This window comes from Ailuropoda melanoleuca, chromosome 5, assembly GCF_002007445.2.
Source record: "Ailuropoda melanoleuca isolate Jingjing chromosome 5, ASM200744v2, whole genome shotgun sequence".
Classification (NCBI taxonomy): domain Eukaryota; kingdom Metazoa; phylum Chordata; class Mammalia; order Carnivora; family Ursidae; genus Ailuropoda; species Ailuropoda melanoleuca.
This window is the reverse complement of record NC_048222.1, coordinates 99,937,095-99,951,236: the sequence shown is the minus strand read 5'-3', so window position 1 is coordinate 99,951,236 and position 14,142 is coordinate 99,937,095. Positions and strand designations below refer to the sequence as shown.

At 36.9% G+C, this 14,142-nt stretch overlaps 1 pseudogene; it reads left to right on the top strand.

Annotated features, from left to right (window-relative positions):
• Positions 1 to 14,142, top strand: part of LOC100480421 — a 182,752-nt pseudogene that overhangs the window by 16,053 nt on the left and 152,557 nt on the right.

The window sequence follows — 14,142 nt, the reverse complement described above, 5'->3', positions numbered from 1 at the left end:
CCCCTCCTGACATGATGCAATGGAAAAAACACTTCACCTCTTGGGTATTATTTCCCCAAATCCATAAACCCCACTCTAATCATCAGAAAACAGTCAAGCTGAGGACCAATCTACAAAATACATGACCATTGCTCCTCAAAATTTTCAAATATGATTGAGAAGACCAAGAAACTTTCACAGATTGGTGGAGACTATTACATGGCAGCTAAACGCAACATGGCATTCTGGATTGAGTCCTGGAACAGAAAAAGGACATGGGAGTCAAAACTGGTGAAATCTGAATAAAGCCTCCAGGTTAGTTAACAGTATTATACCAAAGTTAATTTCTTAGTTTAGACAAATATACCATAGCTTTGTCGTAAGATATTCCCAGTAGTGAAACGGGGTAAAGTTGAGCAATGTCTGGAGATACTTTGGGTTGTCACAACTGACAAGGGTTGCTACTGTTGGAGGCCAGAGAAGCTGCTAAAACCCTACAGTGCACAGGGCAGCCCCACAAGCAAGAATTAAAATGTCGATATTGCCAAGTTTGATAAAATCTCATCCAGCGAATGTTTTGTTTATTCTGTACCTCTTAATAAAGACCATTGGAAATGGTTCTCTTCAGCTGCCAGGGCCAGTGATATATCTTCACTCTCTTACCTCAGGACTTCCACAGATCTACAGTCCTTTGTCATGTCCTACTTCTCTTGAATATTTCCTCTCCATTCCATAGGCAACACATTGGATTATTACACTGGCAATAATGTGATAATTGGACCTGATGATGAGAAAGTAGCAGATGTTTTTGACATGTTGTTAAGACACATTCAAATCAAAGGGTAGGAAACAAATTCCACAAGACTACAGGAAACTGTTACCTGAGTGAACTATTAGAAGTTCAGTGATCTACGGCAAGTTGAGATATCCTTGAAAATGAAGGATCACATCTTTCCTACCACTAACAAAGAAGAACAATATTTAGTAGGCTTGCTTGGATTTTGAAGGAGACATACACCTCATTTGAACATTCACTCCAATCCATTTACTGACTCCAAAAGCCACCAGTTTTGAGTGGTGTCTTCAACAAGAGAAAAATATGCGGCATATCCAGGCTGCCATGCAGTTTGCTCCAACATTTGGGCCATATGAATCACAGCTCCAATGATGCTTCAAGTATATGTGGTAGATGGTGACGTGTGGAGTCATTAGCATGCTCCCACAGGTGAATCGTAGAAAATCTGAAGATTTCTGAATAATGCTCTGCCGTCTTTTATAAATAACTCTTCTCATTTTGAAAAATAGCTCAGAGGTGCTACTAGGCCTTAGCAAAGACTGAACACTTGACTGTGAGCCATCAAGTTCCCATGTGATCTGAGTTACCCATAAGGAACTGAGCGATACCTGATTGTAGAGCTGAACCACCTCTACCTTGGAAGGGATTGCATTTTGCTCTCACTGGAAGAGGTATTTATTCTGTGTATGGAATTGCCTTCTCTGACCACAATGAGTCCCATTGATTTACAAATGCTTTATATACCACCATGTTATTGCACACTGCATTGCTCCTGAATAAGGAACTCACCATATTACTAAGGAAATAAGGCTTTTTAAAAATTAATAATGCAAATTGCAATTAACCCCATATTTATGCAATTATTAAAACTTTTTAAAATATAAATTAAAATGAATCTATTTGTAAGCTCCCAAAGCAGCCTTAACATTATAACATACAAGGCTATTTGTATTGAGCATTGACTATTTTTCTAACTCATCGAGGATCCAGAAATATAGATAAACCATAACTCCTGCCATAAAGGAACTAATAGAAAATTCATATAAATTCCAGGAATAAAAAATATATGCAAAGTACTGAAAATAATAGGTTTAGTGAAATATTTTACAGTTAATACTCTTCCATTGTATGAGTATGCCTTAAAGGCCAAACACTATTTTAGGCATTTTAACGTATATTAGCTGGAAGAAAGAACCTTCTGTCAATAAAACAACTTCAGACTGTCACACAAAACTAATTGGTTGTCTCTGGGTCTAATTTTACTGATCTCTGGATCTAATTTTATTATTTGATTTATAAATGCTTACATATGGCTTACTATTTGCCAAGCACTGATTTCAGCTCATTACAAATTTTTGCATTGATTTAATGCAATTGTTAATTTGAATTATATCAAATTATCCTGATGGTTCAGTTCATTGAATAATGTAGGGACAACAGCACTGTGGGAGGGTGAGAAAAATGTGTGCTATTAGGCTTCGGGAAGGGTCCCTGGTGCATCATCAAATCGTCCATCTTAGAGACTGCCTCATGCCTGTGTCCTATTAACTTCATTCACATTTTCCATTCCCTCTGCATTCCTTTGAAACGCAAAGCATCAGAGACATATGGTGGTCTTTCCTTCTGAAAACTAACACCTGAGATTTCTGAAGACAATTTTATATATCAAACTCTACTTTCTTGATTCCCAACAGCACGATTCAACACCAGAGAAACACGTTATTTGAAAATTCATATTCGATACACATTTTTTAAAATTTTATTTATTTATTTATTTGAGAGAGCAGAGCAAAAGTGAAAGAACATGAGTGAGGGAGGGGGAGAGGGAGAAGCAGACTTCTGCTGAGCAGGGAGCCCCATGTGATGCTGGGCTCAATCCGAGGACCGGTGATCATGACCTGAGCCAAGGCAGATGCTTAACCAACTCAGCCACCCAGGTGCCTCTCAATAAGCATGTTTTTACTGGATCCATAAAATTTCCCTAGATGGTAAGAACACAGTAGATACAGTGAGAAAATATACAAAATACATTGAGAATTATGATTATATTTAAAATGGCCCACTTTCTTGGTGGCTTATCTATCAAAATAAAAGTCAGAAGTATGTGTGCGTGTGCACCTGTGTACAAATTTTCTTTCGGGGGCACTCTGTATTCTCCAATGGGTTAGTGTACGGAGGCTTTCGTGAAGGCTTTTAAAATTTTTTCTACTTACATATCGAACCTCCTCTTGAGAATAGGAGTTTAAAAGTCCCCATGAACATGCAGGAAATTTTTCTTATATGCTGTATTCTTCTAAGTTAGGATTTTATTATTCCTGTTTAAGAATCAGGACACTAGGGACGCCTGAGTGGCTTCGTTGTTTAAGTATCTGCCTTCCGCTCAGGTCATGATCTCCAGGTCCTGGGATCAAGCCCCGCATCTGGGTCCCTGCTCAGCAGGGATCCTGCTTCCCCCTCTCCCTCTACCTACCCCCCTGCTTGTACTCTGTTTCTCTGTCTCTCAAATGAATAAATAAGATCTAAAAATAAAATAAAACAGGGGCGCCTGGGTGACACATTCGTTAAGCATCTGCCTTCGGCTCAGGGCGTGATCCTGGCATTATGGGATCGAGCCCCACATCAGGCTCCTCCACTATGAGCCTTTCTTCCTCTCCCACTCCCCCTGCTTGTGTTCCCTCTCTCGCTGGCTGTCTCTATCTCTGTCTAATTAAAAAAAATTATTAAAATAAAACAAAAAAACAAAAATTAAAAAAAAAATCAGGACACTTACTGACTTCACAAAGAAGTTAAAACTCATCGTGGAGGAGCGATATCGATCTTAAATGAGATAGTATGGCAGAACGGACCCTGAGACAGGGTGGAGTTACTTCTCTTCTCTATTCACCATCTGTTCTACAGCCACCACCAAACTTGCAGAAGAAATAAAAAGAAAGTAAAATTGCAATATTCAAAGAATCTCAAGAACATGAAACTAAAAATCAAATGAGTAGGATCCTAAAAGTTTGCTTTTTTCTTCTGTATCTTTAGGATAAAGCAAAACCCCTTTTTCCATCTAGTTCCCTTCCCCAGGGTGCCTTCTCCTTTTTTCTTCAGAGGGCATTCATACCTATTACTGCCAGGCGCTGACAAAGTTTTGAATTTTCAAGAATTAATTGAGATCTTTCATTCAGCAAATGGCATTGAACCTTAAGAAGAGCCTAGCAATAACTCCACGGTTGCTGAATTTTTTTTTTTTTTTGAATTCTTAGGTTTTTATCCCTTACTCATGGGCACAACACTTCCTATACTTTCTCCAGGTAAATCTGGAACAAAAGAACAAATGTTTGATGTAAGAATTGAATTCAATAAAAGGAGACACAAAGCAATTCTACTACCGAAGAAGGTAAGTATGGAAAAGTAAAAGCAGCATAGACATAAAGCTGAAGGGATTTTACAAGGTAAATTAAATATGGATTTGCATCACATGGACCCACATCAGCACTCCCCACAATCTGAAATTCTAGTTTTTCATTCAGGTGATATGGAAAAAATGACAAATGTTTTCCCGTCTTCAAAACCATCTAAATATTACACTAAAACTTCCTAATTGCCATTCAGTTTTCAAAAACACTAACGGTAAGAAGGTAAAAGACCATTCCATAAAAATGACAGGAAAATTGAGTTGATTCCATGTAACTGAGCAATCAGAAGATACAATTTTCTGAACAAGGAATTCACAATCATTATACTAATCTGCTGACTGTTCTTCTTCCCCTTTTCTCATTCTCGGATTTTGGGTGATTAGAAAATCTAAACTAAGACAAGGTGAAATGATATTTTGAATACTCCACACAAAACAGGTTTAAAGTTTTTATTCCAAATACTAAATTTCTTGGGTTTTGTCCTGAATTGGATCGCTCATTTCTATCAAATTCAGCAATAGAAGACAGAAATCCTGAAATCACCATTCCTACAAATTCTCTCCAACTGCTTCTAAGACCTCAAGAATCAAATTGAGAATCCCCAGGGCTGGAGGAAATGACAGGCTTCATTGAGTAGTAAATGCCCATAGTGTGCAGCACACTTATACAGGAGTGCTGTTAGAGTTTGAAATAGTCACAAATCTGAAATCTAAATATTAATTAGTGATAAAATGAAATAATACACTTTAGGATTTTTTTGCAGGGAAATACTAGAGAGCAATGAAAACTTATAAGTTTACTAGCTCCATGTATCTATGACTAAACTCCAAAATGTGATGTTAGAAAAATAAAAGTTGGTGCGCCTGGGTGACTCAGTTGTGAAACATCTGCCTTGGGTTCAGGTCATGATCCTGGAGTCCTGGGATCAAGCCCCACACTGCACTGCCTGTTCCTCTGCCCCTCCACACCACTTATACTCTCTCTCTCAAATAAATAAAATCTTTTAAAAAATAAAAAGATAAAATAAAAGATTTTCTTTATTTACTTGAGTGAGAGAGAGCACGAGTGGGGAAGATAGGGGCAGAGAGAGAAGCAGACTCTCTGCTGATTAAGGAGCCCGGTAGGGGGCTCGATCCCAGAACCCCGGGATCATGACCTGAGCTGAAGTCAGATGCTTCACCGACTGAGCCACCCAGGCACCCCTTAAGTAAATAAATAAAATCTTTAAAAAAAAAAAAAAAGAAAGAAAAATAAAAGTTTCAGGAGTATACATACAGCATGACAATATGTTTATGAAATTTAAAGCCATGGAAATCAAAAGTATTTGCCTATTAATGAGAATGCATGTAGAATAAAATTAGCTTATGTAAATAACCCAAGTTCGCAAGAGTGGTTACTGGGAAGAAATGCAATGGAAATGGGGAGAAGTATACAAAATGTTTCAGTTGCATTTGTGATTATCATTTCTTTGGTTCAGTTGGCTATATTATCACTTATTATATCATAATATTAATATATTATATACTAATTAATTAATATTATATATTATCATTTATTATATTATTCTATACTTTTCATATAATAGGTAAATTAAACATGTAAGAATTGGTGAACATATGCTGGGATTTGTCATGCAACTAACTTCTGGATCTTGACTAATGATGGAGATGGATAAATGAAGGATTCTTCTATGTGATAATTGAATATGAGAATCTTGAGACACAGCCAATATGACATTTTAAACTTGTTACCATTCTTTGAACTAGATTATTGCCTTTTCTATTTTCTTACTTTGTTTAATTACCTGCTGCACTGGTTAGTCTCAGCTTCATTTATCAAAAATTATAAAGTAATAAACAATATAATATGTGTCTTCCCTCATGAGAAAATAAGTTCAATAGCTGCTTGAAATCACAAAGTTTTACTATCCTTATGGCACTAAACCCTAACCCCTTGATGGTAAAGTCCTCCTCTTCATGGTCCAAGATGATGGTTGTAACACAAATAATCACATCATATACTAATCCAAAGAAGGAAGAAGTAGAGATGGTTTAAGGATATTTTCTAAACTGTACAAGGAGTATTTCCACTTGTATCGCTAAGGAACTTGGCACTTGACCACATAGATCTTCAAGGGAGTCTGGGAATTATAGCCCTTATACCAGGCATATTGGCACAATACATTAAGGGTCCATATTTTGAAGATGGGGTGAGAATGGGACATACAGTTGCCATCTTAGGCATGAAAAAACATCCTCACATCCATGTCTTCTGGTTATTTATTGCTATATAATAAACCATCCCCAAATTACTGGATTAAAGCAATAATTCTTTCTTTATATTCAAAATCTATGGGGCAAGAGTTGGGGTAGGGCTCATCTGAGTGATTTTTCTGCTCCAGGAATCAACTGGGGTCACTCGTTTATTCATCCGGCCCCTGGGCTAGTCTGGAGGCCTGACACTTGGTGGGTGTGATCTGAAGGTTGGGCTGTGTTGGTCCACTTTCCTTCTTCATGCAATCTCATGATTTCTTTCTTTTTTTTTTTTTAAGATTTTTATTTATTTGAGAGAGAGAGAGAGAGAGCTTGAGGGGGAAGGGTCAGAGGGAGAAGCAGAGACCCTGCTGAGCAGATAGCTGGATGTAGGACTCGATCCTGGGACTTCAGGATCATGACCTGAGCCAAAGGCAGTCGCTTAACCAACTGAGCCACACAGGCCCCCCTCATGATTTCTTTACATTATCTCTCCAGTGGGGAGTTGCTGTCCTACATGGTAGCTTAGACTTCAAGTGTGAGTATTCTGTGAAAAAGGAGGCGGAAGCTGCCAGGCTCTTAGTAATTAGGCCTTGAAACTGGCACAACATCCCTTGAGATGCAAGAGGGGGGTATGGGCTATAGATACTACCTTATGACAGGGGGACTGTCAAAGAAGGAGTGACCATCTAAAACCTGCCACTTCAGGCAATACCGTTTTCAGTTTTCAGGGTTATTGTACTTCCCTTAAAATCTGTATCACTTTGGTCAAATTGAAAAAAAAAAATTAGGTTTAAGAAATACCCTGGAAGGTTTTTCTAGATACAGATTACTTGTAAGGAACTGAGTTATGGTTGTCACTACACTGTAGATTTTTTTACAATTTAAATTTAAGCTCTGGGAGCAATTACCAACTTTTAATACTATAGTTAATGTGTTAGAGTGTTTTTTTGAGGGCTAATAATTTAGTATCCTCCTTTGAGTCCTTCTGAGTGAAACATTCTAGCTTCACACCTTTCACAGTGTGGTCTGAACACCAAGCAACTGCATATTTGGGTTCTGTATGTGTGTTTTCTATTTAAGGAAGAGATCAGAGTAAAGGGACAGGTTAAGTGGGCCCACATTGGTTAATTGTTAATTAGAAGAAATTCAATATTTTCTTTTCTTCTGGGATGAAAATAAAATTTTTAACTTCTAATTTGATGTTAGGCAGAAAACAAACACAGAAGACTTACCAAGTGTCATCCAAGACCATTATAGCTCCATGGACATTCATAAGCTATATAATCGTCTTTAGTTAAATACACACCAAAAGGGTTCATTCTTTGCTGGCTGAACATCTACTTTACTATTTTATAAGTAATAAAATAAGAAAGGGGCCCTTTCTGAAAGTTTTATTTGGATATCTTGAATTTATCTTTGAACTTTCCAATTTTTACTGGAGATCACATGTACTTATAAAGGCTATCTCTCCATTAGCCCTTTAAAAAAAACTTCATTTTGAAATAATTTCAAACTTACAAAAGAGTTAAAAATATTACAAATAATTTCCATATATTCTTTACCCAGTTTCTCCAAATACTAATGTCTTTATAAAACATATTATAGATATCAAGACCCAGGAAGTTAACAATAATACGATATTAACTAATCGGTATACCTTATTTCAATGCATTATTTCTCTCATTAATGTCCTTTTCCCTGGTCCAGTAATCAATCAGGACGGCATATTTTATTTACTTATCAGCTCTCCTTAAGGTCCTCCAAGTCTGTGGCAATTCCTAGCCTTCTTGTCTTTCATGACCTTGACACTTTGGAATAATATTGGCTGGTCATTTTGTGTATTGTCCCTCATTTGGGTTTTTCTGATATCTTCTCATGTTTATATTTAAGTTGCATTTTTTTTGCAAAATGCCACTGAAGTGTTTCTGTGCCCTCCTCCCTGCGTATTAAGCGGTACATGGTATTTATATGTCTCATTATAATATACTAATTACTGTTAGTTTATTATAGTTATTTTCTTTTTATAATTATGAACCATTTTGTGGGGAAACACTTGGATACGTGTAGATATCCTGTTTCTCATACTTTTGCTCACAAATGTTGGTGTTCGTCAGTGGTTCTTTCTGCAGAAGTTATCCTGTGATACATGCCAAAATATGACTCTTATTTCCATCATTCTTTATATGTGCCTTAAATGGAAATACTACTAATTAATTGAAGTAATTCTGGATTTTATTTTCCACTCTACTCTGGCTTTGTGAAAGCAACTATTAATATTATTTTGAAAATAATCCTAAAGTTGCCATTTTGTTTCCACTTCACTTTGGTGTAGCTATTGGTAGCAACTTTGATCTATTTGTTAATTAAGTCCGTTTGTAAGGAAGTATCTTTTTATTATTATTATTTTTTTCCTTAGGGAAGTATTGAGGATTTCCCCCTTTCTCTCTACCTGCTTTTTCTTCTTCTCCTCTAAAACTTGTTATTTTTTAATCGTACTTCCTTTTTATTTTCTACTTCTTGCCTGTTACCCTATCATTACTCTTACGGTGAAGATATTAACTGTAATATAAGGGCTTGGATCTGTTACTATTTGAAGAAAAATAAACTAATTAAAAGAACAGAAGAAAATATTGTTTTACTTTGGTTTTATGTCCTGAGCCAGAAAATTGACACATTAAGAAAATGAGAGAAAGCTGCTTGATACAGCAGAAACTACCAATAAATGCTCTTCTCTTTGCTTTGACAGCCCCCCAAAAGGCAGGTTGGAAATAAAATTCAAACAAATGAGGGGACTTGTAGAAAGGAATTAAGTAAACAAGTTCCAGAGAGTAACTGTTCCCTAAAGGGTTTTTAAAAGAGAAGAATTTTAACTGGATCTTGAAATAAATGTTTCTGACATTGTTTGAACAAAAGGAGTAGCAGCCCTCTGGCCACAGATCCACTGTTTGGAGGAGACTGGAATGTGTCACTCTGGAATGTCACAAACAAGCAAAGTGAGGCTGTGGAGGTTGTAAAGAGGAATGGCTGGGTGATTACTGAGGATCAAAGGATAGGGGTAGTTGAAGAATGATTTCAAATCAAAAATTTAAAAAGACCTGTAAATTAAGTTTCTTTTCATCTGAAGGGTGGTAATGAAGTATATTACGTGATAGAATTGCCTGAGTCAAGCTCATCTCAAGAGAGAAAACAAAATATTTTTAGAACTAATCCTTCTGTGTCTCCTGTTCCCAGGGATAGCTGATAGGAACAATTTATTTTGTAATCTCTCTGATAAAGTTAAGTAGCCCAATAAACTGAGTCACAACTAAACCTTGGCCCTGTCCTTAACCTTTACATACCTCTAGTCCTTCATGTGCACAATCTAAATCACAAAGGACTTGCACATTAACTAGTCTGAGTCTACAAAGTGCTCCAGGCTCCCAAAATAAAGCTTAGATTCAGTCCCAGAGATGGTGGCACGTGGGAAGTCAAAGCAGATGTCATCTGTTGCTCATGTCCCTCTGATTCTGTGCAGCTCAGTGCCCAAGCTCCATCCCATCCAATGAAGGAGACCAGGGAGGGAGAAGGGGAGGTTGTCATTCTCTTCAACCACTGTGCATTCTAAGTCAATTTCCCAGAACACTGTATCCCACTTCTAAAGTATTTCATCATGTGCTCCTTTAAAGTAATTCTCAAATTGCTCCTCCTTGAACATGTTGAGACGTCTTATCCAAAGAAAACAGTGTTGTGATTAAGAGTACTAGTAAGCCCCGAGCAAACCAATTTACAGTTCCAAAAAGACGCAGGTTTGTGAGTTTGATCATCAAACCTAACAATAGCTATCTCACACATTCTTTTTTTTTTTTAATCCTCCATTTGGTAGGTATAATTGTGATTCCATTTTCATGAAGAATAAAACTGAGGCACAAAATTTAAGCAAATTGTCCTGGGTCACGTATGTAGATGGTGAGTATAGAAGCCAGGATCTGGATCTATGGGTATAATATAATCTAGTTAACCCAATTAAGTTACAGCAGTTTCGCAGTTTTTTGATATTTTTCACTTATTTATTAGTTAGATATTTCTTCTCTGCCATTTATGAGCCTCGTTTATGAAAGAAAAACACATATTTGCTTAATTCATTTTCCTTAAGTACTTGTCACTTGATCAAACTTGAATGCGTAGTAAACTAACTTTGTCAAATCCAGACTAATATTGTTTCTGAATGAAAAAAGTAAAATGCCACTTGATAAATGGCTAAATCTGAGAAATCTGGGTGGGGGCAGGGACTGAGTGGGGAAAGAGGACAAAGGAGACAGGTGGTGGGACCCCTGACCCAAAGGGAGCATAGTGGGAGTGAAAAGACGTAGTTTGGGAGGGGATAGCTACAGTGGAAATGAGCTGGAGTGATAAAAGTCTATACTTGCAATGTGGTGTTCTCTTCACATTTGGCTCATGAAATGTTCTATAGCAGAGTATTATTCTAAAATTTTTTTTCTGTAATTCTATTGAAACTACATGTTCAATGGAAAAAATTAGACATGTGAAATCACGCACATCCACACACAAGCAAACTATGTCAACTATCTTCTCATCACAGAGAGGTAACCTCTATCAGTAGTTTTGCCAACAAGCAATGAGAAGGGTTAAGCTACTGACTGGTGTCTACAACCCAGGAAATTCTCTAGGGCGCATAATAATACTTGCAAATGTCATGGTGTAAGGTAGTGGTAGAATACAGAAAGCCAAAGAAGCAAGACCAATACTGACACGGGAACTTGAGGATTGAAAATTTGGATCACCTAATAGTCTTTCATCAATGATACATATATAAATTTTGATAATTGGGCCAAGAGAATGTCTTTGTTCTGAGAAAGTGTCTGGTAAAATATTTAGTGATAAAAGGGCATAAAGTCTCCAGCTGAACTCTTGAATGGTTTGCAAAAATGTAAAATGCACACATAGAAATAGAAAAACAATGAAAAAGTAAATGAGACAAAAATATGAATCTGGATAGAAGATACATTGGAGTTTTTTTTCTACAATTCTTGCAACTTCTCTGTAAATTTGCATTATATCAAAATAAAAAGTTAAAAAAAAATTTGAACCACCTGAGCAGGTAATGAGATTTAGAACACTTCACTGGATAAGACACTGACTGAGGCTAGAGTATGAACAAGATGGTTGATGGAAGAGGAATGTTGTAAATACCAATAACAACCATGTGACTGGCTGCAGAAATGAGAACTAAGGAGGATGCACTCCCCTCCTTTACTTTGACAAGTATTTATTTCTATCTCTTTACCAATTTGTTCTCTCTTCTCACCATTCCTATATTCTTTGACATAAGATGTGTAATTAGTGTTAAATTCTGTAATTCAGTATTATAGTTACATGATACCAAATGGAGATTGTAACTAAAAAATAAAGCATCAACTCCCAGAGTGAGAAAAGCAATACATGAGACCAACTATAAATCGAAAAACCTAATAAACCTATAATCGAGTCATACCTTGTGAAGAATTGTGTGGTTACTGGGGAACACGGGTAGCTCAGATGGTTGAGTGTCTACCTTTGGCTCAGGTCATGATCTCTGGGTCCTGGGATCAAGCCCCACTTCGGACTCCTGGCTCAGTGGGGAGTCTGCTTCTCTGTCTGCCTCTTCCCCCCCCCCGCTCATATTCACTCTCTCTCTCTCTGCTTCTCTCTCAGATGAATAAATAAAATCTTAAAAACAAACAAACAAACAAAAAAGAATTGTGACGTTATCGATACATAGAACTGACTGGAATCACGTAGATAAAAATCCAACTCAGTTTTTGAGAAGGTATCACTGTCAAAAGAACCACTTGGCTGAACCAAGAGACTGTCCTGTCCAAGACTTAAAATAGCTTTTGGAATGCCCCTGCCCCCAAACTTCTATAAACAGGAGGCAGATTAAAAGATCTCTGCATTCTTCCGAAATAGCATATTCTCTAATGTCTTCTATCTGTGGTTAAGAGGAATAGTATCTTTCAGAAGTTGGAGTCAAGAGCCACAGAGAACCATGAATTTGGGAGCTAGTCCCAGGGAGCAGCACTGGAGTTTAACCAAGAAACGTTGCCCAACCTTAGGGTAGGGCCCTCATATTTTCAAAATGGGACTACAGCATTGCTGTGTTCTAAGTATGGCCCCGTGCCTCCCCTGATCTTTCTGAAAAGGAGTGTTTATTGTGGTTTTCTGGATTTGTTTAACCCTTGTTTTTTTGTGTGTGTGTGAAGGGAGACAGAAAAATTGTCTTTATACTTAATGGGTCTACAGATAAAGAAGATCCCCATAGAGACAATGTGAAGTTGAGTATATTTTATGTGTGTGGGAAGAAAAGCAAATATGTTTGATTAAGAAGGCAACTGTAATAGATTATATTAGTGTCAACGTATCCCCTCTCCTACTGAGTCCATCCTTCCAGGATGTCAGGCTGAGCCAAGTAGCAGTTTGGGACCAAGAAATACTAGTAAAAATGTTGTGGACTCTTTCTGAGAAGTTTTATGAAAGGTCAAGTGGTTCTGCCATTGCTCTTTCCAATTGTGCCAAGACTGTCCTATATAGTGGCTATTCATCTAGCCTGGGTTTTAAGTGGAGAGAAGTAAAGTAGAACGGCAGGCAGCTGTTAGCCAATATATAACAGCCATGAGAATCGAACCTATATTTTTGTACCCCAACGAGATTCTCATACAGTTTATTACTGCAACGTAACCTAGCAAAATCTAATCACTCTACTGAAAGATTATTTAGGGATAATCAATTTCTATTACAACAGGGAATAAAGCTAGGATTAGTGGTGATAATCATTGAACTTGGAAAGCAGATATGTTATTTGTCCACTAATTTAACAAACATTTACTGGAAAAACAACTATTTTCTGGAAACTGTGCTATTAGCCCTGTTTTTGGTGTCCAGGAATGCATGTGATTAAGATTTTCTTATTGTGAAATGATGGGAATTAATGATCTAGGACCAAAAGAAAAATAGCTTCAGAAGAAGTATACAAAAATTATTGTTTACTTTTGGTCACCATATGCCAGTGTGAACCAAGTATGAAAGTATGTGAAATATTCAAGAACAGAATTAAGAATCTGCCATTAAATCTGGTAGTTATTGGGAAGAAATAGCCAAGATAGGGAATTTACAGAACAACTGACAGAGGATCTGGCAAGAGAGTATTTTCTTCTTGTCTTTGAAATTACATGGATCGCATGAATAATATACATGAGTTTAGTAAGTCTTAAGGAAACAAAGCCATGAATTTCCATAATCTAGTAAGCAGTTTGGCTGCAGGTAAGCCCCATGGCATCTCTAATTCTTGTACTAACAACCTTTTGAAAGAGACAACAAGCAAAGAGGTCCTATAGCTGATGTAAGACACACAATATATATGGAAATAGTGATGGCAAATGCCTTAATGGATGTGACATAACTAGACGTTATAGTGTGGATACCAGTTATTTTATTAAATTCAGTGAAATCCTAAAGAGGAATGCACATATGGCCCAAAATCCACATCCTTCTATTAGCTCATTTATATAGGAAAGTGATTTGAATGGCTAAAATAAAAACTTACATAAGGTGACAAACAAAAACTTTGATTTTGGAAAAAGGATTGTTAAGAAAATAGCATTTTATAATATGGAGGATACTAAGGGAATGGCAGACAAAGCTGCTAGATAAGTTGCAAGGACTTCAATGTAAACTG